A 19,629-nucleotide genomic window follows, 5' to 3' on the forward strand; every position below is an offset into this window, starting at 1 on the left:
CCATGCCCTGGCTCCTCTCTCCCACTCGCAGCAGCTTTTCACATCCACCCTGTTCTGCCCATTGCCGTCATGTGTCTGGGTCAGGATTTATGGGCTCAGTCCCCAGCTATGGAAGTCAGTATCAAATTAATGGAACAGCTACTGTCCCTGAACCAAAGATCCCAGAATCTGAGAAGGCTTCAGACTGTCTCACTCATGGGGCCCGAGGGCAGAGGTGAAGGGGATGAAAGTCTCAGCTCCTGTGCCCAAGCCAGCCTCCTTCCTTGGGTGCCTGTATACAGAACTGACAGGTTAGGGCTTGCCAAGGGGGCCAAGGAATCTGGGTGACTGGCAGGAGAGGAGCCATGCCCATGACAATGCACACCAAGGACAGGCCATCCTGGGCTGTGAATAATAATTGCTTTCTTGACCAACATCCCTTAAGACACAAAATCTGAGTGGTAGAAGTCACCTGATGACACCCAGGGTAGAATTTCCAGGCTGAGGCTGTGTCTCTCTGTCATGCAGGGAAGAACAGCTGTCAGGGCTGGGGGCTCCAGCCTGTGCCTCTATGAGACTTTGCTTAGAATCCTGTTACATTTTCCACTGCGCATCTGCCCCTGGGTTTCTAAGGGTTGGAGCTGTTTCTCAGGGGGCAGGCAGTTAAGGGAAATGCCTTGGGGAGAATTTAGGCATCCCAGGCCTCAAAGCAAAGCTACAAAGCCAGGAGCTAGCTGCTGCTTGGCTGCCACTGCCTCACTAGGAGGGCACTGGGAGTGTGAGTGTGAGCATGCACAGACGTCTGCAAACATGCCTTCAGCCCACGCCACTCTAAGCCCCTCCAACCTGCCTCCCTGTGTTGGATTGACTGATGCTTCAGCCTTGTTGGGTTTCACGGGATTCTGGGACTGGAGCCCCGTTTTAGTTTCCACTCACAAGAGGATTGGACCACGCCACAATCCTGCAGTCCAGGCCACCCTGGGAGGGGAGGAGGTCATGTCCAGCGTGGGATCCTGGTGGCACTGAGAGACCTCTATCTGCAGCAAATAACACAAAGCCTCAGACTAGAAAGAACTTTCCAGGCCATCTACCTGGAACTCCTCATCCTACAGCTGGGACCTCTAAGGTCCAGGGTGGGGACTGAGGAGTGAGGGATAGTGTGTAAACCCCAGGCGAGTCAAAGGGGTTCCTCTATTTGGGAAGAAACAGTGAATTGGAAGCCCTGGGAACTGGTCCCATGATTGGAGGGAGGATGCAAGAAAGGACTCTTTGGAAGTCTCACCCATCAGTCGCCTCCTTCAAAGCCCACCCACGATATAGGCCACCCCACCCCTGCCACCACTCACGTAATCTATCCTCCATGCACAATAAAAGCAACTCTTAGAGGCCAATTGTAAATTCTCAGCCCTCAATTTTGGCCAATAATCGCCAGTTCCTCCCTCAGAAACCATTCCCTCGGCTTCCAGGGAAGCTGAGTGGACCAATGAGAATGGCATCCTGGCTTTTTCTGACCTGCTGTGGCTGCAGGTGAAAAGAGGTCACGGGAAGAGGAGGAGGCAGGTGGCCGGGAGGAAATGAGGTGAAAGCAGGGTCAGCCTGGCTGAAGCCTTAGGCTCAGAAAATTGAGGCTTGCTCTTGACAGTCTCTTCAAGATTTTCTAAAACACCAGGCCAATGAAGGCATTTTTTTTTTTGAGAGAGAGATATATGTATATATTTGAGACAGAGTCTTGCTCTGTCACCCAGACTGGAGTGCAACGGCGCGATCTTGGCTCACTGCAACCTCCACCTCCTGGGTTCAAGCGATTCTCCTCCCTCAGCCTCCTGAGAAACTGGGACTACAGGTGTGCTCCACCATGCCGGCTAATTTTTTTGTATTTTTAGTAGAGACAGGGTTTCACCTTGTTGGCCAGACTTGTCTCGATCTCCTGACCTTGTGATCCACCCACCTCGGCCTCCCAAAGTGCTGGGATTACAGGTGTGAGCCACCGCCCCAGCCAATCAAGGCATTTTTTAAAGCTCCAAGTTGTAAACAAGGGGCAACAGCAGAGCGTCATTCTCCCACTGTAGCAGGTACCACATTGCCTGGGGAGGTTGTAAAAATGCAGATTTCCAGCCCCTTCTCCAGATTCACAAGGACTGGGTGAGGGCCCAGCACCTGCATTCTAGCAAGACCTCTGCCGCTGTGATTCAGGCAGGGTGGGAGAGACCAGAGGAAGACACGCTGAGAATCCAGGATGGCCTGAATCACCAGGGAAGTGAAATTATCATAAGCAGGAACATCTCAGGCCCTGCATCAGCAATGAGGCTGTGCAGCGTCCAGGGCTCGGAGGAGCACAGGAGTGTGCCTCCTGCCTCCGTGGCATGAGGAGCTGGGGACAAGCCCAAAATGGAGCTGAGGGAGTGTCAGGATGCCATGCCTGAGCACGCAGCTGTGCTCCAACGAGTGAGCCAGACGAGAAGTCTTGGATGGGAGAGGAGCCAGGGGGTCAGAGACTGAGGAGCGGACAGCAGCGGGGACAGGGTGAACTGGAGGGTGGTCTGAGCTCAGACACGGTGGGCTCTGAGCTTCCAGCCGCACAGGGCCCACCCGGGGCACGACGGACATTTGCTGAGGGAGGAAGGCAAACACTACGGAATCTGCACAGGCCGTTACAGCTGTGCAAAGAACACTCACAAAGAGAGCTTGGAGAGACGTAAATAGCGACATTTCGTGATCGTCGGCTTCCTTTTTTCCATAAATTTTGCTTAAGTTCATAATAAAAAAATAAACACAGGCAAATTACACTTACTTCACCCAATCATTTCTGGGTGGTAAGTTCTATATTAAATTCAGAATTCATCTGCGTGGGTTGAACTTCCCATATCAGCCAAAACGCCAGCCCTGGAGAGAGGGGCAGACGTGGAGGCTGCTAGACTCTCAAACAGCCCCTTAAATGGCCCTCTGTCCCCACCCATTCTCTGCCATCACTGCGTCCCCTGCTATGGCCATCCTGCTCATACCAGGAAGAGCTGAGCTCACAAGCAGGCAGAGGTTTGCCAAATTCAATTCTTCTGGTTTATTTGTGGGAAATGGGAGTGAGAGGAAGTCTGAGGTAGTGGAAAGAGTACTAGACAAGAAGTCAAAATATTTGAGTTCATTTCAAGCGCTCACTTGTCCTTTGTGAATTGGGAAAGTGACTTTCCCCAGCAGGCGCTTGCTTCTCCCAGCTGCATAGGACAGGAGGGCATGAGTTATCTGTTGCCGCATACGATGACCCCCAAATGCAGGAGCTTAAAGCGACAAACATCTATCATCTCACAGTTTCTTAGGGTTAGGAACCGGGGAGTGGCTGAGTTGGGTGTTCTGGCACAAGATCTCTTATGAAGTTGCAGTCAAGATATCCTCTGGGGCCACAGTCATCCTGAGGTTAAAGCGGGGGGAGATTGGCTTCAGGACCACACATGTGGCTGTTGGCAGGCTCAAAAGATCCATTTCCAAGTGCACGCATGTGGTTGTTGGCAGGCCTCAGTTTCTCACTTCAGAGGCCGCCTCCTCCTCTAGGCCGCCTCACAACATAGAAACTGGCTTTCCCCAGAGCAAGTGGTTTAAGAAACTAACAGAGACACATGAAGAACCCAATACAGAAGCTACTGCCTTTCCATAATCTAATATCGGAATTATCCAAGTGACTATTTCCAAGTGACATCCATCATTTCTGCCATAGTCTAGTCTCTAGCGGACTAGTTGCTAAGTCCAGTCCACACTCAAGAAGAGGATAATTAAGCTCCACCTCTTGAGGGGAGTAGTGTCAATGAATTTGTAGACACACCTTTAGAGCCACCAAAGGAGTTCGATCCAATGACTCTCGAGGTTCCAGGTGTGTGGTCATGACTCCCCCATCCCTGGAACACGAAGCTCGGTGAAGAGAAAAAGATCAGAGGTGTCTGCTGTGCTTCGTCCAGTTGGGCTATGTTCTCATCTCAGTTGCGGGGCCTGGCGATGAGGGATGGAGATTGAGGAGGTGTGCTTCTCAGGTGGATGCACAGATCTGGAGGGCTGCCATTCTCTTCTATGATCCCTAAGCCTTGGAATGGCTGCTGGAAGCATTCTAGGAGCACACGGCTTGGGCCTCTGACTTGAGTCCCTCCTACTGCAGCAAGGAACAAGGTTCAGCCACCTCAGTGGATCTAGTGTCTGGCAGCTGGATATGGAGCCCTCCCCAGGGGCAAGCCAACCAGGGATGTTCCCAGGCTCCGTCATTCTTCCAAAGGAACAGGGAGGACCAATGCCAGGGCATCAGGGGATGAATCAGGAAGAATGCAAACCCAATCCTCTCCTACTGACCAAGGAAAGAAGGGAGCAGAAATCACTTAGCATCAAGTTCTCTTAAGAGGTCTTGCAGTGTGAGGTAAATCGCCTAAGCTTGGTGTTGGGTACATCTGGGTTTCAGCACGGCTCTGTCACTACTACCTATGATTCCCAACCGCTCTGGGCTTGTTTCCTTATCTATAGAATGTGCATAACGAGAGACTTCATATCATAGAGCTGTGAAAATTAGAGAATCCATCTGTGGCCCTTAGAATAGTGACTAGCACATAATTAGCACTCAATATTATTACTGTTAAGTTTGCAAAAGATATAGAGTTCATTCAGTTCCACTGCACACCTTGCATAGATGATGATAGAGAATGCTTATTTTAAATACTTTGAGGACCTGGGATCTCACTACCTGCCCTGGCAGCCGAGGACCACAGAGCCAGCCACAGATGGGCAGCTCATGCCGGACCCAGAGCCATAATCAGCCTTTCTAAGGCTGCCCGCTCCACCTCTGTTCCTTTTCTGTCCCAACAGTTAACATATCCCTGTAACACACTAAAGGAAAAATAAAAGTGCACCCTCCTATTTTAGCTTAGGTAAAAATCTCCTTGGCAATCCCGCACACATTTGACTCACCCTCACTTGCATCTTGTTTCATGTTAGAGCCAGATCATCACTGACCCATGTGATCGAAAGCCCAGTGTGTTACGGAGATGGGGAGGGAGGATGCCTGCCCATAAGACAAAGTACGACCGTGCAGCCTAGGAGCAAGAGGATGTGCGTGCTATCAAGTGCATTGGCGGGAAAGGTGCATCTGTAACTAGAAGGTTGCATGTGTGTGTGTGTGTGTGTCTGTGTGTGTGTGTGTGTGTCTGTGGACATGAGGGTGAGTGGTGCAGTTTGTTATGTGCGTGTGTGGTTTAGTTGGGGGGTGTATGCCTGGGTGTAGGTGCATGGGGGTATGTTGGGTGTGGGTAACGTGGGTATGTTGTATGTGGGTATGGGTAAGGACCATCCTGGTGCTCCCTGGCCAGGGCACAGTGATCCCCAACTGCAGAGCAGCCACCAGTTTGGGAGTGCAGATCTTCTTATACCAACTTCCCCTCTCTTTTCAGGAAGCTGAATTTGTTGGCCAGGATTTGAGATTTCTTTCACTGAGGCCTCCGGAGAGACATTCCAACGGTGAATATAGAGCACAAACGCAAGAAATAAAACCACCTGGACCGCCTCAAAGGCAGCAAGGCAGGAGGGTGTCGAAAACCCCAGGGGGAGACACAAAGGCTCAAAGTTCTGCAACCCACGCCCCTTGGAAAGAGAGGGGGGTCAGCTCCTCTCCCACCCCAAACTCCCAGTTTGAATTCTAAAAATCAGCCTTATGAGCAAACATCTGTCACTCTCTGGCTTCTGAATGCAAGGTGCAGATCAGAACAAGGAATCTTTGTGTTTTCATTAGGTATTTTAGCAAACGCAATGAGGACATTCAGATTTGATTTCCCTGTTTTGTACACACACATAAGTCGTGCTAAGAGGATTACTTTTCCTGGAGCCTCGTCCTTCTTAAAGGCCCCGGTCAAAAGAGACCCTTGTTCAACAGCGTTTTCCCTAATTCGTCTGTCTTTTCTTCCTTGCCTCAACATGCAGACATCTAGCTTGCTCCTAAATCCACCCACCTCACAGCCTTCGGGATAACGATGGTCCTGGACTCCATTCTCCTCCTGGCCCCGGATCCCTAATAAAGCTGGAGATGAACATTAGCGCTTGGTGCAGCAGCATCCGAAAGGGAAAGGGTGGCCTCCTTGAGCCCTTGACGCCCCATAGAAAAATGTAGCCTTTTTGCCTCTCCTCCGATGAATGGCTTTTCGAGGGTTTTCATTAGGGCCGGGTCTGCTGGTGCAGAAAGCCTCACAGATGTTGACATTTTTTCATCCCTGGGTTAAGATGTCTTCCATAAGCTTTTATTCCTCATTTGTTACTTCTTTATTATCCGGGAGGTTTTGCCTCCTCCCTCCTCTCCTTTCTCTGAAGAGAGCAGCGGTAGCTGAGCCCGTCATTATCTCGGCCCTTTTCTCCTGCCTCCAGAGGCAGCCCGGGCCTCGGGTCCCATTGTGGGAAACAGCAGGTAGCAGAGGCAGGCCCGGTCACTCCCCAGACCCTTTTGTGCACCAGTCCCCTCCTCCCTGCAGCTTGGTTCTGGGGATGTAAAAGGTCAGGGGCAGCCAAGCTTCCATACCTGAGCTTTTGTCTGGGGCTGGAGGCAAATGATTTTAGAAGCAATTTCTTGGAAAGCAGCCTAGAGACTCCCTTCTCCCTTGTTAAAATGCACAGCTGTGCTCTAGCCCACCCCTCAGGGCTGGGGGTGAGAAGACAGGGGATTAGTTCAGATCATCTGGATCCAAAAATGCCCTGAAAAAAAAAAACACTTTCTACCCAGAGGATGGTTGAGACGAATTCAAATGGAAGCCTAGAGCCCCTGAGATGTTAAGCAGTGTTTTGTAATAAACAAACCGAGGTGTCCTTTCGCTTTTGATTCTTCTCTGTGTTTAGTGGTAGCAGCCCCGAGCCTCCCTGCAACCTCCATCTCCTCACCTGTAGAATGGAAATGATCCACTGTCCCCTACCTGCCTCATACAGTCTACTACTTATTCTGTGCATCCAAGGAGGTGATATAGAAACTGTTTGGCAAGCCATCAGATTCTATAGGGCATTGATCATTTTTGCCCTCTACTGGCTACCTGGACCCTGACTTGAATATAAGCCATCCCATGATGCAGCTAACTTTTCTGAAATTTATAGAACAGAGATACAGACAGATTTAAGGGCCTAGTGCATGTGCTTCCAAGCCCTGCCCAAGCTTATGCTCTGCAGGTGAGAAAGGTCTTGGGGAAAGACAGGCTGTAATGGTGGCAAAATCTTTGAGGTTGCTCCCTTAGAAGGCAGCTCTGAGAGGCCACCTGCAGAAAGTGAACGTGCACATTTATGAAGGGGAAGATAAAAAGGGCCCAGGAGTGCTCGCTGACCATCAGCGTAATACGAACCTTTGTAGCATGGCTGCCAGAAGAGCCAATGGGAACTTAAGCTGCCTACCGGGAAGAAGGGGGCCCCCACACTCCACCCAAGGTGTTGAGACCTTTCTGGACATCACGTCTGAAAATAGCTGTGCAGGTTCGAAATTCTGCTCAAGGGAAAGAGACTACCATCATGAGAGCACTAGAAATCTCACTCTTACAAAGACTGGCTGGAGAGGCTGAGGCTGCTTCCCCTATTTGAGTGTTCAGGGATGTTAGTGGGGAAGGGGAATCAGGCTCATTCTGTGTGGTCCTGGGGACAGCACTGGGACTCCAGAGTGGAAGCTGAAATGAAAACGTTTTGAGCACATGAAAGGAAAATACTTCAAATGCTCAGAATTGTCTAAAATGGAATGGGCTGCTTTAAGAGAGAGTGAACGCTCTGTCATTAAGGGTAATCTAGCAAAGTGGGATGCTGGGGAGAAGATTCATCATCCCTGAGGATGCATTTAGGGCTTACTCCGTTAGGCCCAACACGTCCTTTCTAATCATGAAATTACTCCATTCGTTGATTTATTAAGAAATATAACATTCCTTGTCGAGTGATTACGTTGAATGTAGTCGACTTTCACTTCTGGTGATGGCTGAGTAGTATCACACTCAGTGAAAAAAAGCAAGCAGATTATGATGGAGCGCTCATGCTCTGAAAAGTGAGTTTTGATATTTGCAGCCTTTAGTTGAGGCCAGATGCAGTTGGTACTATGCAGAACAGTGGAGAAGTGGAGGGGTGGCCACTGGGGCTGGGAAACTTTTGGGGCCTGGGAAACAAGGAAACAATGACAGTGGAGAGAAATGGTAAAAATTGGCAGGGCGCGGTGGCTCACACCTGTAATCCCAGCACTTTGGGAGGCTGAGGCAGGCGGATCACGAGGTCAAGAGATCGAGACCATCCTGGCCAACATGGTGAAACCCCATCCTACTAAAAATACAAAAATTACCTGGGTGTGGTGGCTATGCCTGTAGTCCCAGCTACTCTGGAGGCTGAGGCAAGAGAGTCATTTGAACCCAGGAGGTAGGGGTTGCAGTGAGCCGAGATTGTGCCGCTGCACTCCAGCCTGGTAACAGAGCAAGACTCTGTCTCAAAAAAAAATAAAAAAAAAAAAAGAGTAAAAATCTTTGAAGGGAAAGAGCCCGAGAGAGGATCCCAACATTCTCTTTGCCCACATCTGTGTCTGAACCCTGAGCCCTATGTGCACAGAGACGTTGCAAAGCAGCTAAGCTACTGGAGAAGGATCTGAGCTGATATTGGCATTGCTGCCTAAGAAACAGTCTGCAGTTTGAATCCGTTAGAGTAGGTAGTTAGGCAGACATGAGCAGGGCAGGAAAGGGTCCTCGCTCCAGGAATGTGAGATCGGGCAGTTGTTCAACCCTCACTCTAAAATAATAATCGGTCTCACCTGGCACCAGGGAAAGGCAGGCTCCTAACAGATAGAAAACACCTGCAGCTCGTGATCAGCAGCTTCCCAATGAGAGTTCAGGCGTCGAGAAGGTGGGCTCAAGCAGGTGCACTAAAAGGCAAAATGGTGGCGTTTAAGTGGTATATGACCTTCTTCTAGGAGGGCTGGTAAGAAAAAATCTGCCTCAAGTGAGCATGTGCACAACTTCAGTAAACACACTGCACAGCCCCTCCCACGTGCCAGCAGACCACCACGTGTGCAGACAGCCCACCCCAAGGGAAGACTCAAGGAAGAAGAAATGAAAACCCCAAAACCATGCCAAAGTATAAAACCCCCAGTCAAGGATCAGACGGGACACTTGGATCTCTGCAGTCACCCACTTGGCCCTCTTCCGAGTGTACTTTGCTTCTTTTCATTCCTGCTGTAAAACCTTTTAATAAAATTTCACTCCTGCTCTAAAACTTGCCTCAGTCTCTCTCCCTCTGCCTTAAACCTACTTCTGCCCCTCTACCAAATTCTTTCTTCAGAAGAGGCAAGGATCAAGTTGGCCACAGACACGTCAGATTCACCACCAGTAACAAATCCAAGCAAGGTAATTGCCTGAAAACCCAAAAGAGATAATATTCATTGGAGAAAAAAGCAAAATCCCAAATCTATACAACTGGACATGCATAATGTCCAGAATACAGTCTTAAATAATTCAACATACACAGAAGCAGGAAAGAAGGACACATTCTTGACAGAAAGACATCAACTGAGACAATCACAAGATGACCCAGATGTTGTAGTTAGCAGACAAGAAATTTCTAGCATGCATTACAACTATATTCAGTGACGTAAAAGAAAGTTTGTTCATAGTCAATGAATAGACTTGAAATCTCAGCAAATAAAAATAAAAATGCAAATTCTAGAATCAAAAAATACAATATCTGAAAATTCTTCAAAAATCACTAGATAGCTTTAACAACAAAATTGAGATTGCAGAGGAAAGGGAGGGTAAACTTGAAGATGAAACAACAGAAATTATCCAACGTAAAGAATAAAGGAAGGCCAGGTGCGGTGGCTCAGTCTTGTAATCCCAGCACTTTGGGAGGCCAACGTAGGCAGATCACTTGAGCTCAAGAGTTTGAGACCAGCCTGATCAACATGGTGAAACTCCATCTCTACTAAAAATACAAAAATTAACCAGGTGTGATGGCAGGCACCTGTGATCCCAGCTACTAGGGAGGCTGAGTCAGAAGAATCACTTGAACCCTGGAGGCAGAGGTTGCAGTGAGCCAAGATTGCACCATTGCACTCTAGCTTGCACAACAAGAGCAAAACTCCATCTCAAAAAAAAAAAAAAATCTGGAAGCAACTCAAATATCCATCAATTGGTGAGTGGACAAATTGCAATCATCCTACAAATTACATCAGAGCAGTTTTTCAGATTTTTTAATGGGCTGGAATTCAAGGCAAAATCAAAAATGGAATTGATTTAAATAAATCAAAATCAAAAGATTTCATCTTTTCCTCCCCTCCAACAATCTCTTCAAGTCACTCTCTGATACACAAAGGAATGGCAAAATGCAATCCAACATTGACTCATAAATTACTATTCGCCAGCAGCTGTGCTAGATGCTGGGACACCAAGAGGGATCACACCTGGTTTCTGTCCTTGAGAAGCTCACGATGTAAACAGGGAGAGAGGTGGGCGCACAGTGAATGCTCACACACACCAGACTGCAGCACGGCAAAGCACACCACAGTGCTTCACCGACGGGGGACAGTCAGTACTGACTGGGTTAGGAGTTTGAAGACTGTGGCCTCACAGAGGAGGTAATAATGAGTAGGACCTTGGAAGATGAGACTTTTCTTTTTTTTTTTTGAGAGACAGGGTTTCACTCTGTCTCCCAGGCTGGAGTGCAGTGGCACAATCATAGCTCACTGCAGCCTCAAACTCCTGGGTTTAAGTGATCCTCCGACCTTAGCCTCCCTAGTAACTAGGACTACAGACACACTACCACACCCAGCTAGGTTTTTTATTTCTGTAGAGATGGGAATCACTGTGTGACTCAGGCTGGTCTCGAACTCCTGGGCTCAAGCAATCCTTCCACCTTGGCTTGTCAAAGTGCTGGGATTGCAGGAATGAGTCACTGTGCCCAGCCAGGATGAGAAAAATTAAATAAGCAGAGAAGGTGGAGAGATGTGGCAGAGGAAACAGCAAAGGAAAAGTCCCAGCAGTGCCTCCTGTGACGTTTAGAGGACTCGTGGGTATTTTGGTGGGGCAGGTGCTTAGGGGCAAACAAATGGGAAAAGAAGCAAAGCGGAGCATTTGGTCCCTGGTTTAGCTATTTGCTGTCTGATGGTGTCTGTGTTTGGACATCAATCTTCCAGTCCTGCTTATGCCCACTGGGCCAGCCTCTAAGGAAAACAGCAGGGTACCCTATACCTATTCATTCAGAGCCAGCAGCTAGGTGATAACTCAGCATTAAGAAACCTGTTTTGAGCCACATCATCCGTGACATTGGATCCATACCGTCAAATCCACAAAGCTGCAAAATTTTCCCAATGTATTCATTTGAGTTCCAGTTAAATGGCCAATAATGATCCTTTAGGAGTGTGTGTTAAAGTGTAAACCTATCCAGCACCTCATGCTTTTAAAACGTGTTCTCTTTTACCCATGCTCCTACGACTGAGGGAGGCAGAGAAAATGTACACCAGGTGATACATGAGGAAACAGGCTGGACTTACCAACTAGGTTTAGGGTCGATATCCCCTGTCACAGTGGCTGAAGAACATAAACAGTGTGAAGGTCAGGGGTGGGAGGAGGAGTGATTTATTGACCAGGTCTCCATCCAGCTTTTTGGGATATGAGTCTTTCAGCAGAATGTCAAAAAGTCTCATTTTCTGTGAACTCCAGAAAAGTTGATTTTGATCAGATCAACAAGCCGCCAGAGAGTATTAGAAATCATACCCTCTGGCTTTTTCTGCTAATGACTATGAAATTCACATTCTGTGATGAACCTATTCTCAGGATGGAATGCTTTTACAGTAATGCTAATTAGTAACTCTCTTCTTCTCCAACCATGTTTGTGATGTTGAATCATAGGGCGTTGATGCTGGCAGGGCTTTAGAGGCACTAGTAATGTGGTTTTAAAGTTTTTTCATTGACTGATCGGCATTTTTCATCTCCTTGGTTCATAACGTGTGAAGTAGGCAACAGCCTGGTTCATTATCCTTATCTTAGATGTGAAATCTCCAAGAGAAAAAGTGGCTAAGCCACTTCCCCAAGTCATAGAGCTAGATCTAGAACATGTTTATGACTCCCAACCAATGCTCAATCTACGACATCAAACTTCCTTTCTCTTCCACCCTACAGATTACACACAAATTACGACATCCCTGAGCTTCACCAAGGAGGAAACTTCAGCCCAGAGAGGACTAGAGGTCTGGCCTTGATAGCAGCGTGGGAGAGCTCCTTGACTCTTAACCTCCCTCCAGAGAGAGAAACACAGTTTTCCCTTCAAACCATCACGAGGATTGTTGCATGCCAGCTCTGTCTTAACTTAAATATGACTCCAGGCCAATATCAAAAGGAAGGTGACAGTGTCCACCTACCCATTCCCGGGGAGCTGGCCACATTGTGCCATCCTAGCCACAGCTGAGCCTGCTATAGGCCATTCTCTTGAAACACATAATAGCATCCTCCCCGACAGCCCAGCTTCCACTGACAGGCCAGCTCTGAAGCCAGCAGGCTGCTGCCTGAAGCAGCTCCCAGCAGGAGCTAGATGGAGGCCGGCAAGGTTACAGGTGCTTTTCATCCAGCCTCACAGGAGAGCACCAACTTCCTGCTGCTAGAAATTTGTCTGCAAATTTTTGTCTTCATTCAAATCGATGGATAGAAGCCGGAGACACTGGGGTGATATGATAACTTGATTAAGCCCCAGAACAGATGACACAGTAGCTCAAAGGCCGTGTGCTCTCCTCCTTAACCTCTCCCAGGGAGACGGCAGGCTTTGCTAGTAATTGGCCCATTGTCCTTCCACTGTGCTTCCTGCACAAGCCAGGAGTCGCATGGCTCGGGGCTCCTCTCCCAGGCAGCCTTAAATACTCTCAGACCCGTCAGGCCTAGGGAACTGTAAAAAATACCTGTGCAATGGAACATACCAGAGTAACATTTTGAAAAGCTGAAATTGACCCTTACTGAAAATGATGACCTAAGATATTCTCCCATCCTCAAGCACAGCTGTAAATTGCAACACATTTAGGGATGAAAGGCCAAGACTGTTAAAAGGTGTTCAAACTCTTAGACTATTTGGTTCTCTCGGGGAAAAAAAATCCCCCTGACCTTTCATTTTTGTCCACTTTGGTGTCTCCTGTTGGATTTTACATGATTGAGAGTGTTTTTGATCAACCACTTCCAGATTCTCTAGCATTCACTAGTGTGGGCCTGTCTTGGGTGAGCTAATGTGGATACGTGTGCATGTCACTGCCTCTGGAAAAGAGATAGGTGGGGTCCAAGCCAAAAAGAAGAGTGTTAAATAGAAGATATAAGTAGAACCAGGTGCAGTGGCTCATGCCTATCCCAGCACTTTGGTAGGCTGAGGCTGGCAGATCACCTGAGTGAGGTCAGGAGTTCGAGACTGGCCTGGACAAAGTGTTGAAACCCCATCTCTACTTAAAAAAAAAAAAAAAAAAAAAAAAGAGCCAGGTGTGGTGGTGGACGCCTGTAATCTCAGTTACTTGGGAGGTTGAGGCAGGAGAATCGCTTGAACCCGGGAGGAGGAGGCTGCAGTGAGCTGAGACTGCACCACTGCACTCCAGCCTGGGTGACAGAGCAAGACTCCATTTCAAAGACAAAAACAAAAAACAGATATAAATAGATATTTGCCATGATGATAGTTTTCCGTTCTGTTTTAAAATCTTCTATCAGCCTTTGTTCGGTGATAGACTTAAAACATTTTAGAGCTGAAGAGGGAGTTGAACACGAATCTCCTCAATGTAAGGTTTGTTCTCACCAAACTTAAAAGGCAAGAAACTGAGGCCAACACAAGAAGATCCAATGCCAAGGAATTTATTTAGGCTCCCGGACGAGGTTCTGCAGCCCGACAGGAAGGGCCGGAGAAGTCGCGTGGACTCCTCTCAGACGTGGGGTTTTATAGGGAGTGGAGGCGTTTGATTGGTTGTGCCCAAGATGAGTGGGGCCCAGATGGGACAAAATGGCGGGGAGTGGGGCCCAGATGGGACAAAATGGTAGGCAGGGAGTGGGGCCCAGATGGGACAAAATGGTAAATGGCAGGGAGTGGGGCCCAGATGGGACAAAATGGTATTGGGCAGGTCCTGGTGGGGCTTTTTTCTGGGCTCCCGGTGACGGGGGATGTGTCCGAGCTCCCGGGCGAGGGAGGGGTGTGTGTCCGAGCTTCCTTCGGGGGCGGAGTGGGGGGCGCGGGGTGTGCGTCCATGCTCCCGGCAAGGCAACCGGTCTTACACTCAACTCATTTTTTTTTTTTTTAGGAATATATGAAAGGAATAAAATTCACTAACGTCTGCTCAAAGTCTGAGTTGGATCCTTGCTGGGGAATGTGAAAAACAAAGCTGTTAGTGACGCTCTGAAAATAAGCAAGGTATACGATTAAAGGTTAAATAAATGCTGTTTTAAATTTTCATTCATGATGATTTATTGCTCAAGTCTCTCCCTAAGAAAGAGGGCTACAGTATGCCGACATCACCCCTTTCTGTTTTTGTCATGGGAATGGAATGTCTTTTGAACTGCTAAAGTAGATAATTCCGTGCCTGGAAGAAAAACGAAGGGGGGGAGGGGGAGAGTGGAAGGAAAAAAGATCCTCTCATTTCCTAATAATTGCAAAGGCCAGGAATGCGCCAGAGCGGCATTCAGGAAAATTTGGCGATGCGTGCCACAGTTGGGTGCGCGCCCCGTCCCTCTAGTGCCAGGTGGGGGACTGGGAAGCTGCCTCTGCCATCTGCCAAGGACCCACGCGGCCCGAGCGATTTACCCATTCCCTGCAATGGCGAGATTTCTTTCTTAAAAAAAAAAAAAAAAAAATCTGTCGTTTCACCGTTGGCCTCTTGGCCCAGAAGGGCGGCGCGCGCTCTGCGCGCAGTGCCCGAGCCCTCGCGGCGCTTGGAGCCTCCAAGCCCGGGCGGCGCGGCTGGAAAGGCCTCTCTAAAGGGGGCGTTCCGCTCTGCCCACTGCGACTCCGGCCATTGTCTCCACTCGCCCTGCACGGGGACTGAGGAGGGGGCTTTTTAAATAGTTCTCTGGGAACAAAGGGGGCCCAGGCGCCGGGCTTCATTACCCGCTCATCGGCCACACCAGCGGGCCCGCCCCTCGTCGCCACAGCCGCGGCCACAACCAGTCCCGGCCAGTGAGTGGCTCAAGGCCGCCGCCGCACGCTTGCTGGCTCCTCCCGGCCCTTCCCCTCCTGCCCCCTCGGTGCCCTCCTCTCCAGCCCTGGGCCCCTGCTGCGCCCACGCCCACGCCCCGCGAGACTGCTCCCGCCTGCCAAGTAAAAGAAGCAAAGCTCCGGAATCCACCCGGCCCGGGCTCCTCTGGACCTGCCCCACGCCCTGCCGCGTTCCTTTCCCAGTGGGGACCCCCTGGCAGCCTGAGTTTGAGAGAAGATCTAACCTAAGCCGCCACAACGAGGGACCACATTTAGAAGATCCGAGCCTGCCTGGCGGTGGTGAGCCTCCTCTCCTGCGGCTGAACAGACCTAACTGACCACAGCGCGGAGTGGGCCATCCGAGGGTCAGGAGTGGTTTTAGACGTGAAATACACACATGGATGACCTCAAATATATTCTCTGAGCCTCTTGTTGGACAAAATGGAGCTAGGCAGGTTTTTTGTTTTTTGGTTTTTTGTTTGAGACGGAGTCTCACTCTGTCGTCCAGGCTGGAGTACAATGGTACAATCTCGGCTCACTGCAACCTCTGCCTCCCGGGTTCAAGCTATTCTCCTGCCTCAGCCTCCCGAGTAGCTGGGATTACAGGTGCCTGCCACTAAACCCAGCTAATTTTTTGCATTTTTAGTAGTGACGGGGTTTCACCATGTTGGCCAGGCTGGTCTTGAACTCCTGACCTCATGATTCACCCACCTCAGCCTCCCAAAGTGCTAGGATTACAGGTGTGAGCCACTGGAGTGTAGTGGTGAAATCTCAACTCACTGCAACCTCTGTCTCCCAGATTCAAGTGATTCTGCTGCCTCAGCCTCCCAAGTAGCTGGGACTACAGATGCTACCACCATGCCCAACTAATTCTTGTATTTTTATTAGAGAAGGGTTTCGCAATGTTGGCCAGGCTGGTCTTGAACTCCTGATCTCAGGTGATCCCCTGCCTCAGCCTCCCAAAGTGCTGGGATTACAGAAGCGAGCCACCAAGCGCGGTGCTAGGCAGCTTTAAGAGTGATCAATAATGTGTGAGACACGCCCCCCTCTAGTAGGTGCTGCTTAAATCATAATTACAGTGTCAATGTCGCATGGAACCGACAGCATCCATTGTCATAGACTTTGAAAAGCGCTTCCGGGCCAGACAAGGTGGCTCCCCTCTATAATCCCAGCTACTCTGCGGGCTGAGGCGGGAGGATTGCTTGAGGCCAGAAGTTCAAGCACAGTCTGGGAAACATAGCAAGATCTCATCTCTAAAAAATAAAATAAATTAGCCAGGCATGGTGGTGCACACCTGTAGTCGTAGCTACTCAGGCTGAGACAGGGGAATCGCTTGAGCCCAGGAGTTCAACGCTGCAGTGAGCTATGATCACATCACTGTACTCTAGCCTGGGCAACAAAAGAGACCCAGTCTCTTTTAAAATTTTAGAAAGAAAGTGCTCTGAAGTGATGAAGTCTGAGGCAGACACAAGCTAGGCAAATCATAGCACACGCTCCTCCACTAAGAGAAAGCCTCCTCCATGCGCCCCCGCTCCTCTGCAGAGGGACCTTCAAAGCCTATGGCAAGGCCCCTGGCAGGCACTGCACATCGATCAGTCCTGATGGATAAGACACCCAGACAAGGCTAATGGGCCACGCTGTGGGAAGCCAGGAGGTAATTGGAATAGACAGATTTCCCTGGGTGGCTGAGAGGGCAGTTCCATGTGGAAACATGCCATACTCTGTTGCTCACAGAGGATCTTGCCAGTGTCCACAGGAAGTGGGCGGAAGAACATTCACCAGTTGAATAAGAGTGCAGCCACCCAGGGGAACTTCCCATAGGCCAAAGGGCTCACACTCCAGCTCCTCGGTGGCACCCCAGGTTAGTTAGAAGGCTGACCTTGGCTGGGCACAGTGGCTCATGTCTGTAATCCCAGCACTTTGGGAGGCCAAGGCAGGTGGATCACGAAGTCAGGAGTTCAAGACCAGCCTGGGGAAGATGCTGAAACCCCATCTCTACTAAAAATACAAAAATTAGCCAGGCATGGTGGCACATACCTATAATCTCAGCTACTCAGGAGGCTGAGGCAGGAAATCGTTTGAGCCCGGGAGATGGAGGTTGCAGTGAGCCAAGACTGCGCCACTGTATTCCAGCCTGGGTGACAGAGCGAGACTCCATCTCAAAAAAAAAAAATGCTGCCCTCATTGGTGCCTACCCAGAGGACTCCCAAAGCACTGGGATTACAGGCTTGAGCCACCACACCTGGCTTATTTTTTTTTTCTTTTCTTTTTTATTTTTCTTTTTTTTATGAAATCTGATGGTTTTATATTTATTTATTTATTTCCTCACCCGGCCTGTTTAAACCTTTTATTTTCATGTCCTGCATTTTTTTCATGGTGATCATGAATTAACTGGAAAAGATTTTAATTATTATAAAAAGGAACAGAACCCATTGAATAGTCTGAGAACTCAGGTCTACCAGTGAGAAAAACCGCTAGTTGAGACTAAAATAGAGCTTAAACTCCCAAGAGACGTAGAGGCCCAGGGCGCTTGTGTACGGGCACGTGTCAGCATGGGTGAGGAAGGGGCAGAGCCGCAGCCTGGACCTGTGTTCATGCACTCACTCCACTTGCCATCTTCCCAGATACGATCATTTCACTCCTGAGAAAGGTCCTTCCTTCTCCTAAAGCCTCCTAAACCTCGTGGCCCACACCCAGTCTGTCCTACGTGAAGGGACGCCATCCTAGGGGCGCCGGGAAGCCAACTGCAGTCTTCTGGAGGAAAATGTGCTGCACAGGTTTTTTTCCCCATCTGGACTGAGGGAGCAACTGACAGCTTGGCTGCAGGAATGCTCCCGAAACACATTAGGTGAGCCGGCCTCAGGCGAGGCGGGATGAGGCCCAGGACAGATGACGCAATCTTGGCCTCCGCTAGAGGGCTGGTTTGGGAAGGAGGTGGAAAGCTTCCATAATGACATTCCCAGCCTGGCTCGGTCAACCAGAGGCGGTGAAATTAGCCAAGGGCCTTGCTCTGGCTGGAGCAGAATCCTATGGGCTGCTTTTGGAAGAACTGGTTTAACGTAGAGCAACAGGGTCTCAGAATAAGGGTACTTGTGTGCGGGAGGCACACTTTGGGAAGAGGAGAGAATATGTAAATATTTATCGGTGGTGGTTTTAAAAGTCTGGGGAGAAATCTGCTCAATGAAAAACATACATTTAATATTACATGCATTGCATCTAATAATACAGTCCATTTTAAGTCTAGAGTTTTGCTTTTTAAAAACTCTATGAAAGCTTCAAAATTAAGTTTGTCCAACCTTCTCTCTTCACTCGACGCTTCAATATTAACTGAACTGTTTCTGAACTCTGATTTTGAACTAGCTCACCAGTACAATGGCCTGTGAGCTTCCTCCACATCTCATATGTAGCATATATATAAAAGCAGGGTTGCAGTTAACATCACTCTCTTTATTTATTTATTTGAGACGGAGTCTCGCTCTGTCACCCAGGTCGGAGTGCAGTGGCACGATCTCGGCTCAGTGCAGCCTCCACCTCCTGGGTTCAAGTGATTCTGCTGCCACAGCCTCCCGAATAGCTGGGACTACAGGTGCCCGCCACCACGCCCAGCTAATTTTCGTATGTTTAATAGAGACAAGGTTTCACCATATTGGCCAGGCTGGTCTTGAACTCCTGACCTCGTGATCCACCCGCCTCAGTCTTCCAAACTGCTGGGATTATAGGCGTGAGCCACCGCACCCAGCCACTTTGTTATTTTAAATGCTGGCTTTCAGTCTAATAATTCACCATTTTTTGGGAAGCTATAACATATTTGGTGCTTAAATAGGCCCTTGACACTGATAATACTTGAATAATTGTGGGTGATATTGAGAGCTTTAAGGAACAAAGTTAAGAGACACGTCACCTTACAGAAAAAAGCATATTCTATATCTTCTGTACTCTTTGTAACTATGGACTAGTCACCCTCATTATTATGAGTGGCGTTCAGAAGCATTGTCGCGGTAACTGTTACGCTCTCTGACACTGGCATAGCACTGTACATGCTATCTGTTCTGTTTTGTTTTTATGCCTTTAGCAAACACGTACTGATTTCCTCCAACGTGCCAGGTTCTGTGCTTTCTGTTCTTGAAGTCACATTCAGTAGAAGACACAAACATGGAAGAAATAAAGATGGTATCATGTTGTAAGTGTTAAATTCAAGAAATAAACAGAGAGCCAAAAGGAGGAAGGTACAAACTCTTCCCAGAAGAGGGAAGAGAAAGCAGGGAAGGCTTCCCTGAGGAGGAGGCATTGGGAATGGCTCCTTGCTCTCAGGGACCCTGTCTGGGACTGTAACCACAGCCTCCCAAACGATTTCCCAGCTTCCACACTTCAAGCAAGAGGCTAAGTAAAGTTCTAACAGTGTGTTGAAGGCCTGCCCTTACCCCCACCACAACCCCCCATCCCGCCCCCACCCCAGGCCTGGAGCGCTTCAGCAGGAGTGGGGAATAGCCATTCTGATTAAAA

The sequence above is a fragment of the Aotus nancymaae genome, unplaced genomic scaffold, assembly GCF_030222135.1.
Source record: "Aotus nancymaae isolate 86718 unplaced genomic scaffold, 86718_ANA_hifiasm-v0.15.2.pri h1tg000067l, whole genome shotgun sequence".
In the NCBI taxonomy this organism is placed as follows: Eukaryota; Metazoa; Chordata; class Mammalia; order Primates; family Aotidae; genus Aotus; species Aotus nancymaae.